The sequence below is a fragment of the Chinchilla lanigera genome, unplaced genomic scaffold, assembly GCF_000276665.1.
Source record: "Chinchilla lanigera isolate Chin_1 unplaced genomic scaffold, ChiLan1.0 scaffold00068, whole genome shotgun sequence".
Lineage (NCBI taxonomy): Eukaryota > Metazoa > Chordata > Mammalia > Rodentia > Chinchillidae > Chinchilla > Chinchilla lanigera.
Genome location: NW_004955469.1, coordinates 7286792 through 7302522, shown reverse-complemented (window position 1 = coordinate 7302522; position 15731 = coordinate 7286792). Strand labels below are relative to the sequence as shown.

The 15731-nt window shown below is 49.8% G+C and overlaps 1 protein-coding gene and 2 long non-coding RNA genes across 8 annotated transcripts in view; 1 reads left to right on the top strand and 2 right to left on the bottom strand.

Annotated features, from left to right (window-relative positions):
• Positions 1-15731, top strand: part of Dnmt3a (DNA (cytosine-5-)-methyltransferase 3 alpha) — a 102629-nt gene that overhangs the window by 64537 nt on the left and 22361 nt on the right. Inside the window, exon 1 of one of the 6 annotated variants that reach the window (XM_005400409.2) lies at positions 14335-14485. The exons of the other annotated variants lie outside the window; for them this stretch is intronic. The gene's annotated coding sequence lies outside the window, so the exon portion shown is untranslated. Of the gene's footprint in view, positions 1-14334; positions 14486-15731 lie in introns of those variants that run through there. 6 annotated transcript variants of the gene reach the window in all.
• LOC106150257 lies at positions 4663-7825 on the bottom strand. Its single transcript, XR_001236978.1, has 3 exons — positions 7785-7825; positions 6413-6592; positions 4663-4921 (listed from the first exon to the last, which is right to left on the bottom strand). It is a non-coding gene; the product is annotated as an uncharacterized LOC106150257 (long non-coding RNA).
• LOC102004269 overlaps positions 14888-15731 on the bottom strand; it is a 1359-nt gene continuing 515 nt past the window's right edge. Inside the window, exon 2 of the long non-coding RNA XR_263434.2 lies at positions 14888-15336. This is a non-coding gene — a long non-coding RNA (uncharacterized LOC102004269). The remainder of the gene's footprint in view (positions 15337-15731) is intronic.

The window sequence follows — 15731 nt, the reverse complement described above, 5'->3', positions numbered from 1 at the left end:
AACAACAGTGACTGTTGCTGTGGGGCCTGTTGTCCAAGTTCTGTAATTAGGGTACAGAGCACCATCGTCTTTCTCAGTGTCAGCTCTTTGGCTTTTGACCTTTTCTTCAGAAGCTGCCTCCCTGGCCCTTCTCAACCTCCCTGCAAGGCCCACTGCAGTTGTCCTCAGCTTCTTGTCTCTAACTGTGGCACCCCCAGATCTGTACCCCTCACCCCTGCATCTTGCCGCCCTCTATCTGCTGTTATGGGTCCAGTCACCCTCTCCAGAAAGATAACCCCTACTCCTGACAAAGTGTCCAGGCTTTAGCTCTAAACTGCGCCTACTGCCCAGGCACTCTCACTTGGAGGCCCAACCAGCACTTCCTAACCTGAACACAGAGCCTGTTGTTACAGTTTCCTTTGGGCACCTTTACTGCGCCCACTGCCAGAACTTTCTGTGTCTGTATGGCTTGTAAGATATTGGAAGCATAAAATGTAGGTTCATGGCATCTATAGAAAGTACATTGCCCTGAGTATAGGCTTAGGCTAATTCTTCTGAGGATCACACATGAGCAAGAGGCAACTTTTAGCTTTTAAAGAAGAGGGGAAAGGCATTATAAAGGAGGTATACAGCATGTGCAGAGGTCCTGAGGCACAAAACAGTGTGGCCTTTTCAGGAATGGATATTTGTTCTGGTGAGGCTCAGGGACTGTGGGTAGAGAACAGCAGTAAGCGCTGTTGGGAAGATGGGAGGTCAGGTCAGGCCTACAGTGGTTGTATGCCCTGCTGGGGGGCTCCCCCCAGGCCCCCGCGCCCCTTCCCCTAGACTACATGCTCATCTGAAGGCCGCCCTCCCTCAGAACACAGTCCTGCATGACTTTTCTTTTCCCTTCAGCACTTTTGTCAATCAGACCATCATTACTGAGTGAGGCCTACTCGATCTTTTTGTCTGTCTAAAATAACCTACTTCCTGAGGTTCTCTCCATACCTCCCAAAATTTCAGAAGACATAAAATATCATAAAAATAAGTGAAATTTAACATAAATGGATGAGAAGAAATGGGACATATGCATCCTAAGGCTGACGGGGAATTCCTGCTGGAGTGGGAAAGCTGTCATCTTCTGTCTCTTCTCCTATTCCCTTTACTTGCTGTTTTTTTTCGGGGGAGGGTGGACCAGGAATTGAACTCATGACCTCAGGCTTGCCAGGCAATTGCTTATGCCGCTGAGCTACATCCCTGGCCCTTTACCTGCTTATTAATCCTTTGCCTTAATTGTGATCAGGTCTCACTATAGAGCATACAGCGGCTCCCCATTATCTCCCCATCATGATAAAGGTCTTCTGGCCATTTCTCAAGACTTCAACCCTCTAATCCCTACAATTTACCCAGTTGTTCTAAGACTCCGTAATAGCCCATTGATGTTGCAACTGTTCACATTGAGCAGATTCCAAAGGCAAGGGGATCTTTGGCAAGGGTACTATGTCCTGCTGCTGTAGGATCTGGTCTCTTTCCTTGCTCTCAACCTATAGGGCAGGACCCTGGGACTCCTGCATCCTTACACACACTGTCCAGCAAGAAGCAGAGGCTTCAGGTGCCTGAAGGGCAGGTTGCTGCTGCCTGTGGCCTTAGAGGCAAGCCACAAGATACCAGCAAACAAGTCTTACTTCCAGGACATGGGACCCTAGGCGTCACATAACCTCGCCAGCCAATGGAGGCGCCCCTCTGTGGGTAGACTTGACTGCGCTCTGCTCTTCTGCATGTCTTGGCTTCATGGGAACAGCATTCACCAGTTTGTTTTTTGCTTTTACCCAACCTGAGCTAGTTAAGTGCAGTCCCTCTGGGTACTTTGGTCCCCAGGCAGGCAGGATGTACAGGGGAAGGGTGTGCCACATGGATAAATAATCCTGATCTTAGAGGTGTGGATTCAAAAGGTGACACATACTTTTAGAGATCTGAGCACAAAGCCAGCATATACTGAAGCCTGACCGTTTAAAAAAAAAAAAATTTAAATTATACTATTACACAAGTACATTCTGGTTATAAAAAATCTACCCCCACAATTTTAATTCCTTCACAGGTTTTTGATGCTATCAGGTAGGTAGATAGGGAGGTAGATGGTAGGTCAGTCTCACAGTTTTTCCTACTCATTTACCTGGATGTGTAAATAATTTTTCTTCACGTTTTTTCCCCCCTTTTACATAAATGGACCACACTGTAGTTTCATTTCACAGCTTGGTTTTTCAGAATTCATTCTTTTTGGGGCGGGTACTGGGAATCAAACTCAGGACCTTGTGCTTGCCAGGTAGGCGCTTGTGCCACTGAGCTATATCCTGGGCCCCCACAGCTTGGTCTTTCACGTACACCAGTTGAGTGGCATCCTTACTGTTTTATCCCACTGTGTGCATGGCCACCACTTTATTTACTGGTAACCTTCAGGCAACCACATACTGCAACAGTGAGCATCTTTGGTCTTCCTCTCTGCACATCTGCATTCCTGAAAGACCAGATACTACAAAGAAAAATTCTGGCCCAAGGGAATGTGTAGTTTGCATTTTATAAAATCTGGCTGATTACCCTCTAAAAAGGGCAATGCCAGTGTATGAGATGACTTCCACCTTTGCTGATATCAGTATTTTGCTAACTGAATGGGTGGGAGAATAGTGTCTTAGCATGATTGGAATTGACAGTTCCCAGATAATAAGTGAGGTTGCGCGTCTTCTCAGATGCTTACTGGCCATTTGTGCTGCTGCTGGCGTTTCTATGAGCTTAGCAAATGTTGCCTTCCCTCTCTTTACAACCTACGGTCTCAACACACTGTGCTTCCTGTCTGCCTGGGAGGAATAGCCTGGGAATGTCCAGAGGGCTGCTTCCTGCTGTGCCATATTCCATTTAATAAGCAATCACTCAGCACCTCCTAAGTCAGGACCTTATTCCAGCGGCTTTGGGAAGGCTGAGACAATAAGGTATGATCTCCCGGGCTCTTGTGAAGTAGACCAATAAAGACTGAAACCAAATCGGGGGTGTGGTATTCCATGCAGACATTCCTCACTGGTTTGCCATCCCTGAACTTGTGCAGGGGGCCCCAGAACTCACGTTCCCCTTGGAGGAAGTGAAAGCATTTGGAGCAGGCACAGCAAGCACACTTCGCCAAAAGGCCGAGTATTAAAGGTGCCCCTGTGGCCTCCTGTAAGCAGGGTAACTTCTGGGGCCCACCTTGGTACCAAGCTGTGAAAACTGTCACAGAGCAACTCCTCAGTGTCCTTTAAGTGGATGAGCTATTTGCACAGTGGAAAATTCCCTCCTCCTGGGTGCACTGAGGGAATAATAGCTGTCAGGACAGCCCCTACTTTTTAGCAGTGAGAAATGTGTCCAGGGTCCAACTGCTGGCCAGGATTAGGGAACAGGACAAAAGGCTGGACTTTGCTGAGCACCCACAGACGCATCAGGCACTGTGCCAAAACAGAGCTTTCACCATGCTCCTAAGGCATAGTCCTCTCATTTACTGTCAGTTTTGTTTTGTGGTGCTAGGGACTGAACCCAGGGCCTGTGCCTCATGCCTGCCTAGCACATGCTCTACTGGTAGGTTACTCTCCCAGCCTTGTAAGAAATATTGTCAATCCTGTTTTGCTACCAGGAAAGGAAGGTTTCCCAAGGAAAGTAGGAAAGAGCCACATGGATGAAATTCAAGCATGGGTTTAGAAGAGAGGCTGTCTAGCTGTCCAGCTGGGTGTGGTGGTGCACACCTGTAATTTTCACACTCTGGGAGGCTGAGGCAGGAGAATTGTAACTTCCAGTCCAACCTGGGGAACTTAATGAGACCATGTCTTAAAGTTAAAAGGGACATAGCTCCATGTGAAGGCCCTGCGTTCAATTCCCAGTACTGCCAAAAAATAAAAAAAGAAGTGTCCAGGCAGCTGCCCTGTACTGGCTCCTAACCACTGTTGTCCTAGCTGGCTCCCATGGCCTCTGTGAGACTCAGGTCCTTTCATCCTCATGACCTTGACCGGTTAATGACCTTGGTGTGTCCCTCCCAACTCCATTCACTTCAGTCCCCTGCCCCACCCTTGACTTGCTGTTTTCTCATGGCCATATGTCTGACATTATGAAATTGGATTAAGAGAATGTTGGAATGAGATTCAGAGGGCCTGGTTTTCTGTCCCTGATTAGCTGATCCATTTGAGGGGCTCTTTCTTCTTTCTTTGCTTTAGTTTTTTTGCTTATAATGTGACAGAATGAGACTAGATAGTGTGAGGGATTTACGACAGTGGGGAGGATTCAGATCTGGTTTCCTCTGTCACATTTACTGCCTGTACATGAATTCTAAGTTCAAGGTCTGGGTGAATTCTCAGGCCTAACATACATGACACACATGCAGGCACACACACAAAGCATCCTTGTAAGAACTCAGCCAGGCATGGTAGTGCAAACCTGTAATTGCCACTCCTTGGGAGGCTGAAGAGGGAAGATCATGAGTTCAAGGCCTCCCTGGGTAATTTAGGAAGACCCTATTTCAAAGAAAAAAGAAGGGCCGGGGATATAGCTCAGCGGCACAGTGCCTGCCTGGCAAGCACAAGGTCCTGAGTTCGATTCCTGGTACTCAAAAAAAAAAAAGAACAAAAGCTGTCACTATTAGGGGGCTGGGGATATAGCTCAGTGGCACAAGTGCCTGCCTGGCAAGCACAAGGTCCTGAGTTCAATTCCCGGTACCGAAAAAAAAAAAAAACAAAAAACAAAACAATGAAACAAAACCCAAGAACTCTTACAAACAGCTTTCAGGAAATTTGCTCTTTGGTGCCACAGTATTGTTTTCCTTTCTTCTTCACTGTCCCCTCCACTTCTTCCTCTGTCTTTCCACACCTGGATCAGAAAGGTAGAACAGGTCTAGGGATGTAGCTCAGAGCACTTGTCTAGCATGTATCAGACCCTGGGTTCAATCCTCAGCCTGGAAAAATAAAAAGAAGAAAAAGAAAGGAAGTTAAAGCAGGATATGGTAGGAACCTAGGCTCAGGCACAAAAGGCAGCCTTGGCATCGTACAAGAAAGGTGGTGTTACAAAGCACATCCACTGTCTGACACACAGATCTTTCCGGGCAGCTCCTTGATTTAGGTTCCCATCTCTGCTCACCATCTACCAAGATCTGTCCCTTACTGGTAGTTTCCTTTTCATTAATCGCACTTCTATTCATTTGTTATTCCAAAGAGCTGTAGAACTCTTACTGAGCAGGTATTATGTGCTCAGTCCTTAAGATACTGCCTTACATGTCTGGGTGTCTGCCAGATCCCAAAATTGTCCAGACACTAATGAAATGAATTTAAATTGCCCACTGTGCCCTGAAGGGGTGGGCAAGTAAACGAATAAATTATGCTGTGACCTGGTACAACTAGAGAGTGAGCAGAGGCTTGGCAAGGTAGTGCATGGCCATAATCCCAGCTGCTCAGGAGGCAGGAGGATCAGAAGTTGAAGGCCAGCCTGGGCAATTTAATGAGACATTGTCTCAAAATTTTAGTTTTTTATTTTTTATTTTTTTGGTTTTTTTCTGGTACCGGGAATTGAACTCATGACCTTGCACTTGCCAGGCAGGTGCTATACCGCTGAGCTAAATCCCCAGCCCACTTTATTTATTTATTTATTTATTTTGTATTTTTTTTTTCCGGTACCAGGAATCAAACTCAGGACTTCACGCTTCCCAGGCAGACACTGTGCCGCTGAGCTAAATCCCCAGCCCCTCAAAATTTTAAAAAGGGATGGGGGTATAGCTCAGTGGTAGAGTGCTTGCCCAGCATGTGTGAGGCTCTGGGTTCAACCCCAGAACCAAAAAAAAAAAAAAAAAAAGGAAAGAAGAGGAAGGAAGGGAGGGAAGAAGGGAGGGGAGAAGGAAGGAAGGAAGGAAAGGAAGAGAAATGAGCCTAGGTGTAGTGGTGCACAAACCTGTAATGCTAACACTTTGGGAAGCTGAGGCAGGAAAATCATAAGTTCCAACCCAATTTGGGCAATTTAGCGACTTAGAAAGATCTTAAAGTTAACAAACAAATGAGAAAAGAGCCAGGAGGCTGTGGGGTCCCCTGTCAAGCCCAACGGGCATCCTCAGGGAAGGCCATGTCATGGCAAACACTGTGTGGCCCTGACTGAAATGAGGAGTCTGCCTGGGGCAGTGGAAGAAGGGTGTGAAGAAACCCTAGCTAGGGTGCTGATCACAGAAATCCCCTGCGATTTGGAACCTTGCATATCTCAAGATTTCCTGTGCATTAGGTCAGCATTGGAAGCATTCCCATAGTATTTTCTGTGGGGCTGACCACAGAGATGAATGGTTCCCTTGCAGACTGAACCAGTGGTCCGGGACCACCAGGATGTCCAGGGGAGGGCAGGGCTGCTGGACTCTGTCTGTGACCTTAAAGAAGCTGAAACACGAATTGAGGGAGTTATCGGCCCTTACCTTGGTATTGACTAAACATGCCCCACTGGATACAGTGTCCAGTATGACACACTGGACACAGTCCCAGTCCCAGAGGCACATCAGCCAGCAGGGGTGACACCTGGCACCCCAACAGAGCACAGGCACAGCGGAAGGCTCCGGCTTCCTTCAGACCCACAGAAGCTTTCTGGAGGAGGCACCCTGGAGAGGAAGGGATGCAGGAAGAGCACAGTGAGGGCAGAGAGAGGCAGCATGGAGCTCCTGGCTTGTCTGGGGGACAGCAGGAGATCAGGGTACAGGACGCTTGAGCAGAGGTCAGACGTGAGAGGAGGTGGGCCCTCCTGCTTAAGGGCCCTCTTGCCTTGGTGATTGGTTCAGGCTTTGGTCTGCAGTAGGGAGCGGGCATGTATATTAGGGAGTATATTAGAGTGTGAACCCTCACGGCATCATGGAGTCACAGAGGGCAGTGTAGGACAGGGCCAGTGAGGAGGGCAGCACATTTGGCCAGGACTGAGGGTCGGGTATGGGAAGTGACTTGAAAGAACTGTTGTAACTTGTCCCAGATGGAGGGAAGGGAGAAACCTGCCTAGGATTTGGGGCCTGAGGTAGGGAATCCTGGAGGAATAGCAAGCTTGAGACATGAGCTTTTCTTTCTTTTTTGACACAGAGTCTCACTAATAGTTCAGGTTGGCCTTGAACTCAACCAAGAAGCCCAGGTTGGCCTCAGGTTAATAGTGATCCTTCTGCCTCAGCCTCCCAAGTGTTGGGATTACAGCTGTGCACCACTAGGTCTGGCTTATTTTAAGTACGTTATGATGAGCAGAAGCTTCTTAGTAAAGTCCTATTTAACCAGTTTTCCCTCTGGTGGGGTGTGGCAGCGGTGCAGTCAACTGTAAGAATTCCCTGCCCCGCCCCAGGGCATGAAGATTTTCTCTTAGGTGGAGGGGACACTGAGTTTGGCTTTGGACAGGCGGCTCTTGAGAAGCCAGCATAGACAGGGTGGGTGTCCAGGGGAGAGGTTAGCTCCTAAATGGAGGATCTGGACTCAGACTCCAACACCTTCCACCTGGAGGGCTGAGCAGGGAGGGCAAGACCCAAAGGGCACAGAAAACAGGACCAGGCATGAACATGGGCTTCACCAGCAGCATCTGGGACCACTTCCTGGACTAACTAGAGGACCGCTGAGGCCCTTCTCAGCGGCTGTGGCCTCCTGACTGCCAGCCTTTGTCCTCCCTCCGGGGTCGTACTCCTCCCACACCGACTGTATGCTGGCTGCCGCCTCACTGTTTCTTCAGTAACACGTCTGATGCTATTTGGTTCCTCACTTCCTCTTCATTGTGAGCGGTGGGCAGTAAAGACATTTCTAATTTCAGCTGGGCGTGGTGGCACACACCTGTAATCCCAGCACTCAGGAGGCAAAGGCAAGGTTGCCACGAGGTCAAGGCCAGCCTGTAATACACAATAAGACCTAGTCTCAAAAAAAAAAAGATACTTCTATTTTCACGTCCAGCTCAGGATTGACCAAAAATGGGAATGTTGTTGCCCAGACTATAGTGTATTTGAATCTACATGCTACCTGAAAGGCAGTTTTATATGATTAAAAAAAATCTGCAGATTGCTAGCCATGGTGGTACATGCCTGTGATCCCAGCACTCAGGAGGCTGAGGCAAGAGGCTTGATGTGAGTTTGAGACCAGCCTGGGCTACATAGTGAGCTCAAGGCCATCCTGCACTATATAGCAAGACCCTGTCCCAAAAAATAAAAAAACCCAAACAATTAGAAAAGCAAAATTTAGGATTCAGGTTTCCCCAAAGGGTGGGTTTTTCTGTTACCCAAAGAATCCTGAACCAGGGTCTCTGGGGCACCCCCCTTGCCCCTCCCCACCTCAGGGTTTACTGAAGTTTAAGAACCACCAAGCTTCATATGATTAGAAGTGAAGCAAACCTGGCTCAGAGGAGATCCCCCAAATGTCACATCACCTGGGGCGGGGGCCTCACTGTGCATCAGGGTTGCCCGGGAGTGTTGTTTGGTTTAAACATCCCTGGGCAGATGAGTCACACTGGGAAGGTAGTGCTGCCAGCACCAGTCCTTGCTAAGGGTCTGCCAGGGGTCTGCAGCTGGTCTGAACCTACAAGGATGCCCTAAGGATGAAAGCCGGGCTCTGAGGCTGGCAGGTGCTCTGAACAGTTTCCAAGCCCGGGGGTGGGAAGACCGGAAAGGACTCAGTGCAGGAATTTACATTTTTCCTTTTGGGATGGAGATGGAAGGCGTTCCTGGTGTTTTCAGCAATAGCCACACTGGTTTGCTGGGCTCCTCCCTGTCTTCTCTTTGGGCCCTGAAACTCGAGAGGGTCTGCATGCCTGAATCTGAATGGTGGTCCCTCAGCCCCTCCCCGTAGCCTGGGAAGGAGTAGGGGGAAGGGTGGCAGTGAAGGTGTGCCTGGTTCCTTCTGGCCTACACCTTGCCTTGGTGTAGAATTGACACTGCTTTCCAGGGACTGCTTTCTAAAACAAAGTGACAGCATCTACAAATCTGGAAGATTGAGCAGGTATTTGTAGTGTGTTAGGCTGATTAGGCAACTGAGCTCCAGAGAAGCCAGGCCTTGCCATTGCTACAGCACCCTGCAGGGTCGAGACCCGCCCCCCTGATTTTCCTGGTAAGAGCAAGTGAGTCCCAGTGTCAGAGTGGACCCCTCACCCCTGTGGTGTCATCTGTACCCCCTGCCAGGGCCCAAGACTCACCTGCAGGGTAGCCCCAGCAGTTAGGGGTCAGTGGAAGGAAGGGACAGGAAAAGAGTGGGGTTTGTGGAGCAGTCCCAGAGCTCAGGAAAGGGAAAGCTGAGGTGTGGAGTAAGAAAGGAGGTCGAGGTAGCTGGAGCCTGATGTGGCCTGTGGACCAAGGCTGCCTGACGTATGATTAGGGCAGCAGGGCTGATCAGGAGAGGGTGTGGAGGCCGCTGAGGCTGCCTGGAATGAGGGGCGCTATGGGGGGGGCAGCTGGTGAGTCAGGAGGGAAGGACTGGCTTTCTAACAGGTTCCTCTCCAGGGCGGGTACAGCAGGCCCATGCCACTGGCCTTCCCCAGATGTGCCTGTGGCTGCCCAAAGCTTCTCATTTCTTCTCTTCATCTGTGGGGGAGCTAACGCAATGAATGACAAGTGACCCCCACATCTGGCCTTTCCTGCCTGGAGGTTGAGCTCATTCCTGGTACACCCTTGTTCATCTCCCCTTGAATCTTCCTGTCTTTACTGATCCAGGCCGCCTCTGATTTCCCTCAGCACATGTAGGAAGCATCACTACCACATAATTTACCATCTAATTGCATGCTGTCTTGAATGAGGGCTGTGGTTTATGTGTGGTGGGCCTTGGGTACACAGTTTGCCTGTGAGTAACAGAAGCAGACACCTATCTCTTTTACCTTCTTCTCCTGAACTTCAGAGTCCTCCCCCAGCTGACCCAGCGAGGGCAGGTGCTCAGGACTTACACCCTTGGGGGTCTGGTGGTAGGTGTGTTTCAGGCAGGCTTATAGGTTGGCTCCAGGAAATTAACTTGGTAAGTGGGGGTGGGCACCTTTGCACTACCACGGCAGTCACCCAAATGCTGTGCCTGACTGGCCTGAGCCTCAGGTTTAGGCTGGTGGCATAGAGGCTGACTAGGCCAGTACACTGCAGTTGCTATGGTGAACCTTTTGCTTTACAGTGGGGAGGTTGTCTTTCAGCCCGAATCATGTGCCTGGGTTGCCTCTTGTATACTGGGAGCCACACTCCCCAGCCTCCTGCCTTCTGCTTTCACCACAAGGGACAGCTTGTCCAGTGCTTCAGTTTTAAATCATAACCCAGTATCAGACAACAGCATGTACTCACTTGAAAGGGGAGCAGGAGGGAAAGGCCCAGGAGGTGGGGTGGCTGGCCTGGGACACATGCACTGATGTGAGGAAACGCACCTCTGGATGTCCTCCTCCTTACCCCTCCTCTCCAGACCACTTCCTCTGCAGCTAGTGGCTCTGACCCTTCGGGATGGCTTGGTCCTCTCCAGCTCTCACTTTCCTCATTTGTGACAGCCCGGGCTTTCAGTAGTTCCTATAACTGGCTGGTATCAGAATTACCTAGGGAAAACTAGAGCCCAACCCTCAGTCTGCTGATACATGTAGGTAGGGCCTGAGAATCTATTTGTAAAGTCCTCATTGGGTGGTCTTGATGCATGCAAGCCTTGGGAAGTTTGGGGTTCTTCTGACATGAGGACCTGTAAAGGCGCCATGGAAAAAAAAAAACATCTACCTGGTGCTGAGAAGTGACTGGCCTTTCTGAGCTCCCAAGGAGCTTCTGGAGACTAGCAGGTTAGTCTTGTCAAGGAAGCGGCTGTTTCCTGGTCACACTGGCTAAGCCAGGCCCTCCCCAACCCCCTCTTCTCTCAGGAGAAGCCAGGAGTGAGAGAATGACAGGAAAGGGGGATGTTGCCATAACAACAAGCTCCAGGCAGAGGCCTCCTTTCCAGGGGCTGGTACTTTACCCCAGCCATGGTGGTTTCCATGGAGATGAGGTACTGAGGGACAGGGCAACATTTGCCCCACTTAGAACATCAGTGAGGAGCTGCCAGAAGGTAGCACACATCTCAGTGGGAGTCCTGGACCCTTGTCAACTTAGAGTCCCCAGCTTGGCCTCTGCTCTCTGGTGTGCGTCTGACACCTTCTTCTGCTTAGTTGCTCTCCCTGCAGCTGTCTCCTTAGCAACAAGTCCTGCTAACTCCATGCTGTTGGCTCCAGGGCTATTTTTAGCTTTGCTGCCAGCAGCCCAGTCCTGGTCATCTGCTTGCAACCTTCATTTGGACGGCAGAGGAAGAGGAAAGTGAAGATCCTGGCTGCTTGGGGAGACTTGGACCCAGACCGCTTGACAGTCATTAGAATGTCTGCTATAGAAAGTTTCTGTCCCTTAGCCTGGAGCTTGGGTGGTGCCTTTGGGATGAGGCTTCTGAGACCATGTTGCATTCAGTTGAGTAAATGCTGTTTCCATCCTCCATTATGGGCAAGATGCTCAGTCCATGTGGCTTCCATATGAGGCTGAGTAAGAGCTGGTCCTGGCCCTTTAATCTCATGGTGATCATGAATACACAGTCACCTTCATACAGGCAAAGAAGACTGGCAGATCTAGGGGAGGACTATAGAGGGACAGAGGGAGGGAGGGAGGTAAGGGACAACATGGAGTAAGGGTGAGTGGCGGAGCAGTCCTGTGCAAAAGGTCTTTCTGTAGTAATGGAACTAGTCTCTAGTCTGTTGTGTGCAGTCCCAACCACATGTGGCTCTCAGACATTTAGAATATGGCTAATACAACTGAGCTGGACTCTAGTTTTAATTAACTGAAATAGCCACATGCAGCCTAACAGCTACCTCAGTGGCCAGGGCAGGGCTAGAGAAACTTTTTTGGTGGAAGTAATTGGCAAGCTGATGTAGAAGGATGAGTAGGATTGGGGCTGGTGGGAGTTGAGGGAAAGGGCTTCCAGAAAGATGGAACGGCATGAGCAGCAGCAGCACACGGATTACTGAGCATGGCTGCGTCATAGGTCGTGAGGCCTCCAGATTTGTGGGGGCCCTGGAGTCAGCACATTGAGGCTTTGAGCTGTAGGCGGGAGGAGGACAGGTTCAGAATAGACAGCCACTGACCTCATGGTCTTTTGTCTGGATCAGCTTCCCTGGTTGTGGGCGGCTACTGGAGATGTGTGCAGCAGAAGACATGCAGTGATTCCCAGCATGTTGCTTTGCAGGTGGTTTTACAGGGCCGTGGTTTCTCTGATTCTGAGGAAGGGGACTCAGGTGGTGATTGTCCTGTGCATGGTGGCAGCAAAATACTCTACCCCTGTTCTGCCAGGGTAGCATTTTATGACAAAACATGCTACAGAATGCTAACCTTTCAGTTAAAACTCGTCAGGCAGGTGTGCACCTTGGACCTTTAGGCATGATTGCTCTTTGGTAGGGTATGTAGCCTAGGGTCTCGTCCCAGTTCTCTAGGACTGGAAAGTCAAGTCTACACACTTGTGATCATGCTCATAGTTAAGAAGGGTGAGCCAGGCGTGGTGACACATGCCTGTAATCCCAGCACTTGGGAGGCTGAGGCAGGATCATGGTGCATTCAAGACCAGCCTGGGCTACAAAGTGAGTTCAAGGCCAGTGAGACCCTGTCTCAAAAGGACCAAAAAAAACAAAAAAAAATTGACGTACATGAGGGTACAGTGACCAACCTCTAACAGGATGTGTCTTTGTAATAAGGGCAGATTATAACACTTGTTCTGCTGTTTTTTAGCAATTTACTGGTTGGAGAGTAACTGGAAAATGTAATTAGAATTAGACATGTGCTTGAGGAATACAGACTCGGGCTGAGTCAGGTGACCTCAGAGGCATTTTGATCAGTGTTGATGGCCTGTTGAGTTACTGATGTCTGCCTGCCAGACAGGAAATGCACCCTGCCTGCCCTAGAGGTCAGCCTCTCTGTGGAGCCATGCTGGCTTCTTCCTCTCCAGCCCTTCTTTTAGGCTCTTGACATCTACATCTTCTTTTCATCTAGCAGTTCCTCCTTTCAACATCCTTTGATAGCAATTCCAAGAACAGGGCTTATTTTACACAGGGCTGCTGTTTTTAAGTTGACTATCTTTATCTCAATCAAAAAACCTATCCCAGGAACTACCCAGGGAAGGTTACTTAGCAAGGTCGAAGGCATCTGTGGGATTGTTGAAATCTACCCTATTTTATTTACCCTGCTCTTTTACTAAAAGGACCTATTTACCCTAGATCTTGGAATCTCTTCTGCTTTAGGGTCTGTGTCTACAGACCACAAAAAGGCACATCACTGGCTTCATGTCTCCACCTATGAAACGGTAGTGTTACCTACCCTTTCTTGCGGCATGGCCACAAGAGTGGCAAGATCCCCTAAGTTGGTTAAGGAACACTTCTGAGTCTGGAATTTCTTTTGGTTAAGTGGGAAGTTGTATGGAAAAGATAACAAATAATAGTACTTTTTCTTCTTTTCAGTACTAGGGGTTGAGCTACGTCCCTAGCTCACCACATGCCCCACCCACCCTTTAAAATTTTTTTTTGGCTTCGTGTGTGGTGCTGGTGATCAAATCCAGGGCCTTGTGCATACAAGGCAAGAGTTCTACCTCTGAGCCACAACTCCAGTGTTTTTTTGAGCATCTCACTATGTAGTTCAGGGTGGCTTCAAACACAGCAGTCCTCCTGCCTCAGCCTCCTGAGTGCTGGGATTACAGACATGCACCACTGCACCTGGTTTAAGAAACTCTGCCTTGAGAGGAGGCCTGGGGTTAGGTGCAAGCTGGTCTGTGGACAGGGCCTGGATGCTGGGGAGATGGCAGCAAGGCAAGCAGCTAAGCAAGTCATTTTACATTTCTTAAGCTCAGATGTAAATTCGGAGCAGCTCAGATGTAAATTCAGGACCTTTTGATTTGCCTTTTTTTTTTTTTAAAGTGCTAGACATAGAATCCAGGATTTTGTGAATGCTAACCACATACACTACCTTCAACCTACACTCCAGCCCCAAATTCAGGGCTTCTCAGCCCAGCTCAGGGATCTTCTAAAAAGTTGTCCCAAGCAGATACCTTGATTGAGTTGTGAGAAGAGTTGGGGGGAGGAAGTGAGCCTGTGTTTTTCAGAATGGCTCCTTTTCCTTGTGTATGGATCCAGGGTTGGCAGGGAAGCTTATGCCCTACCAGTTCCCTGTGGAGACGGCCATCTGATTTGGATTCCTCCCCTCTCCTCAGGGCTTGCCTGCTCTGATGCCCCTGGGAAGGATGTTCCAACTGGTGTGTCCCAGCTGCCTGTGGCCAGGAGCCACAGGGAAGTTGGATTTCTCATTGTCCCTAGGGTGCTGGTCTTCTAGGGCTGCAGGGAGCTGACGGCATCGCTCCTGTTTTGCAGATGAGAACAGAGACTTCTTGGGGTTAAGTGACTTGTGTGAAGGTCATGGTGGTGGACTCAGAACTCAAGTCCAGATCTTCGGACAAGTGTGCCAGCCAAACAGCCCTCTCCTGCTGGGAGCATTCACCTTCAGTTCCCGCTGTCCTTTCTAATTCATCTAGCAAATTCAAACCAGGTCATTCTCTCTAAAACACCCGTTTATCTTGTCAGAAAAACCCCGCCCTTATTCTTCACTGTTACAGAATCTATCCATTGACACTTCTGAGCCCCCTTCCCATTATCCAGCCTTTCCTCTGTGCCCTTTAGTTTCAGTCAAATTGTGCTTAAAGGTAGAGGTGAGGGAGGGATTCCCTTTCTGCATCACCGAGAGTCTCTTATCTTACCTAGATGAGCTCCTTCCAAATCCCATTCATCTTCTGACCTCTTCAACCTCATTCATCATTCACACCACTGCCATCTGCTCGGTATTTGCGGTATGGTGGTGGCTTGTTTCTCAGTATTTTTTTTTTTTTTTCCTGTCAGTACTGGGGATTGAACCCAGGGTCTTTGCCTGGAGCTACATCCCAGCCCTTTTATCTTTTTTTTTTTTTTTTTAAATTTAGGGACAGGGGCTTCCTGAGTGGCTCAGTTGCCCAGGCCAGGCTACAACTTGTGATCCTCCTGCCTCGGCCTCCGAGAGTGCTGGGATTACAGGCATATGCCACCATGCCCGGCTTTCAGTGATATTTTCTTATCTCCCCAAGTCCAGTGGAATCTGTCAGCTCCCTCAGGGGTGGGTCCAGAGTGTGTTTCTGTATCCGATGCTCCCACCCACCTAGTGGAGGGCCGTGGAAGGAGACTGTGTCCCGTGTTGGGGGTAGTTGCCTCTGCGCTGGAGGACGGAGCTTGAAATGGCTGAGGCTGCTCCTGCAGGCTCAGCCCGGAGGCTCCAGGAGAGGTGAAGTCGTCTTGAGCCGCACGTGTCTTGCTGGGGACGAAGGCACTGCTGTCCTTTTGAAGAAGCGTCCTCATCACCAGCCTTGCACGCTGCAAAATGAGATACTGTACTCCACAAGAGCCAGCGCGACCTGCTCCCCTGCCCGGACTCGGCCAGAAGAGAGTTTGGCGGCGTCCGGGCCGGCCTCGCGTCTGGCCCCAGGCACACCTCTCGTCCACCTGGGGCAGCCGGCCCCCAGCGGCTCCCGTCAGGAGCTCCGTCGGGCGCCTTCTGTCCGCCTCCGTCTGTACTCTAAAGTTTCCCTAAACTCTTATCTGTAAGCTTTCTCTTTTTCTTGTTTTGGTTGTGCTTCTGCGGAACTCACTTTCTCCAACTTTCTCCTGACTCTCGCAGACTGTCCGGAAAGCTCCGCTCCGCCCCCCTACCCCTGCCTCAGCTGCCCCCGGGGCCCGCAGCTGCCCCCGCCGCCCCCGGCCGTGCGCCC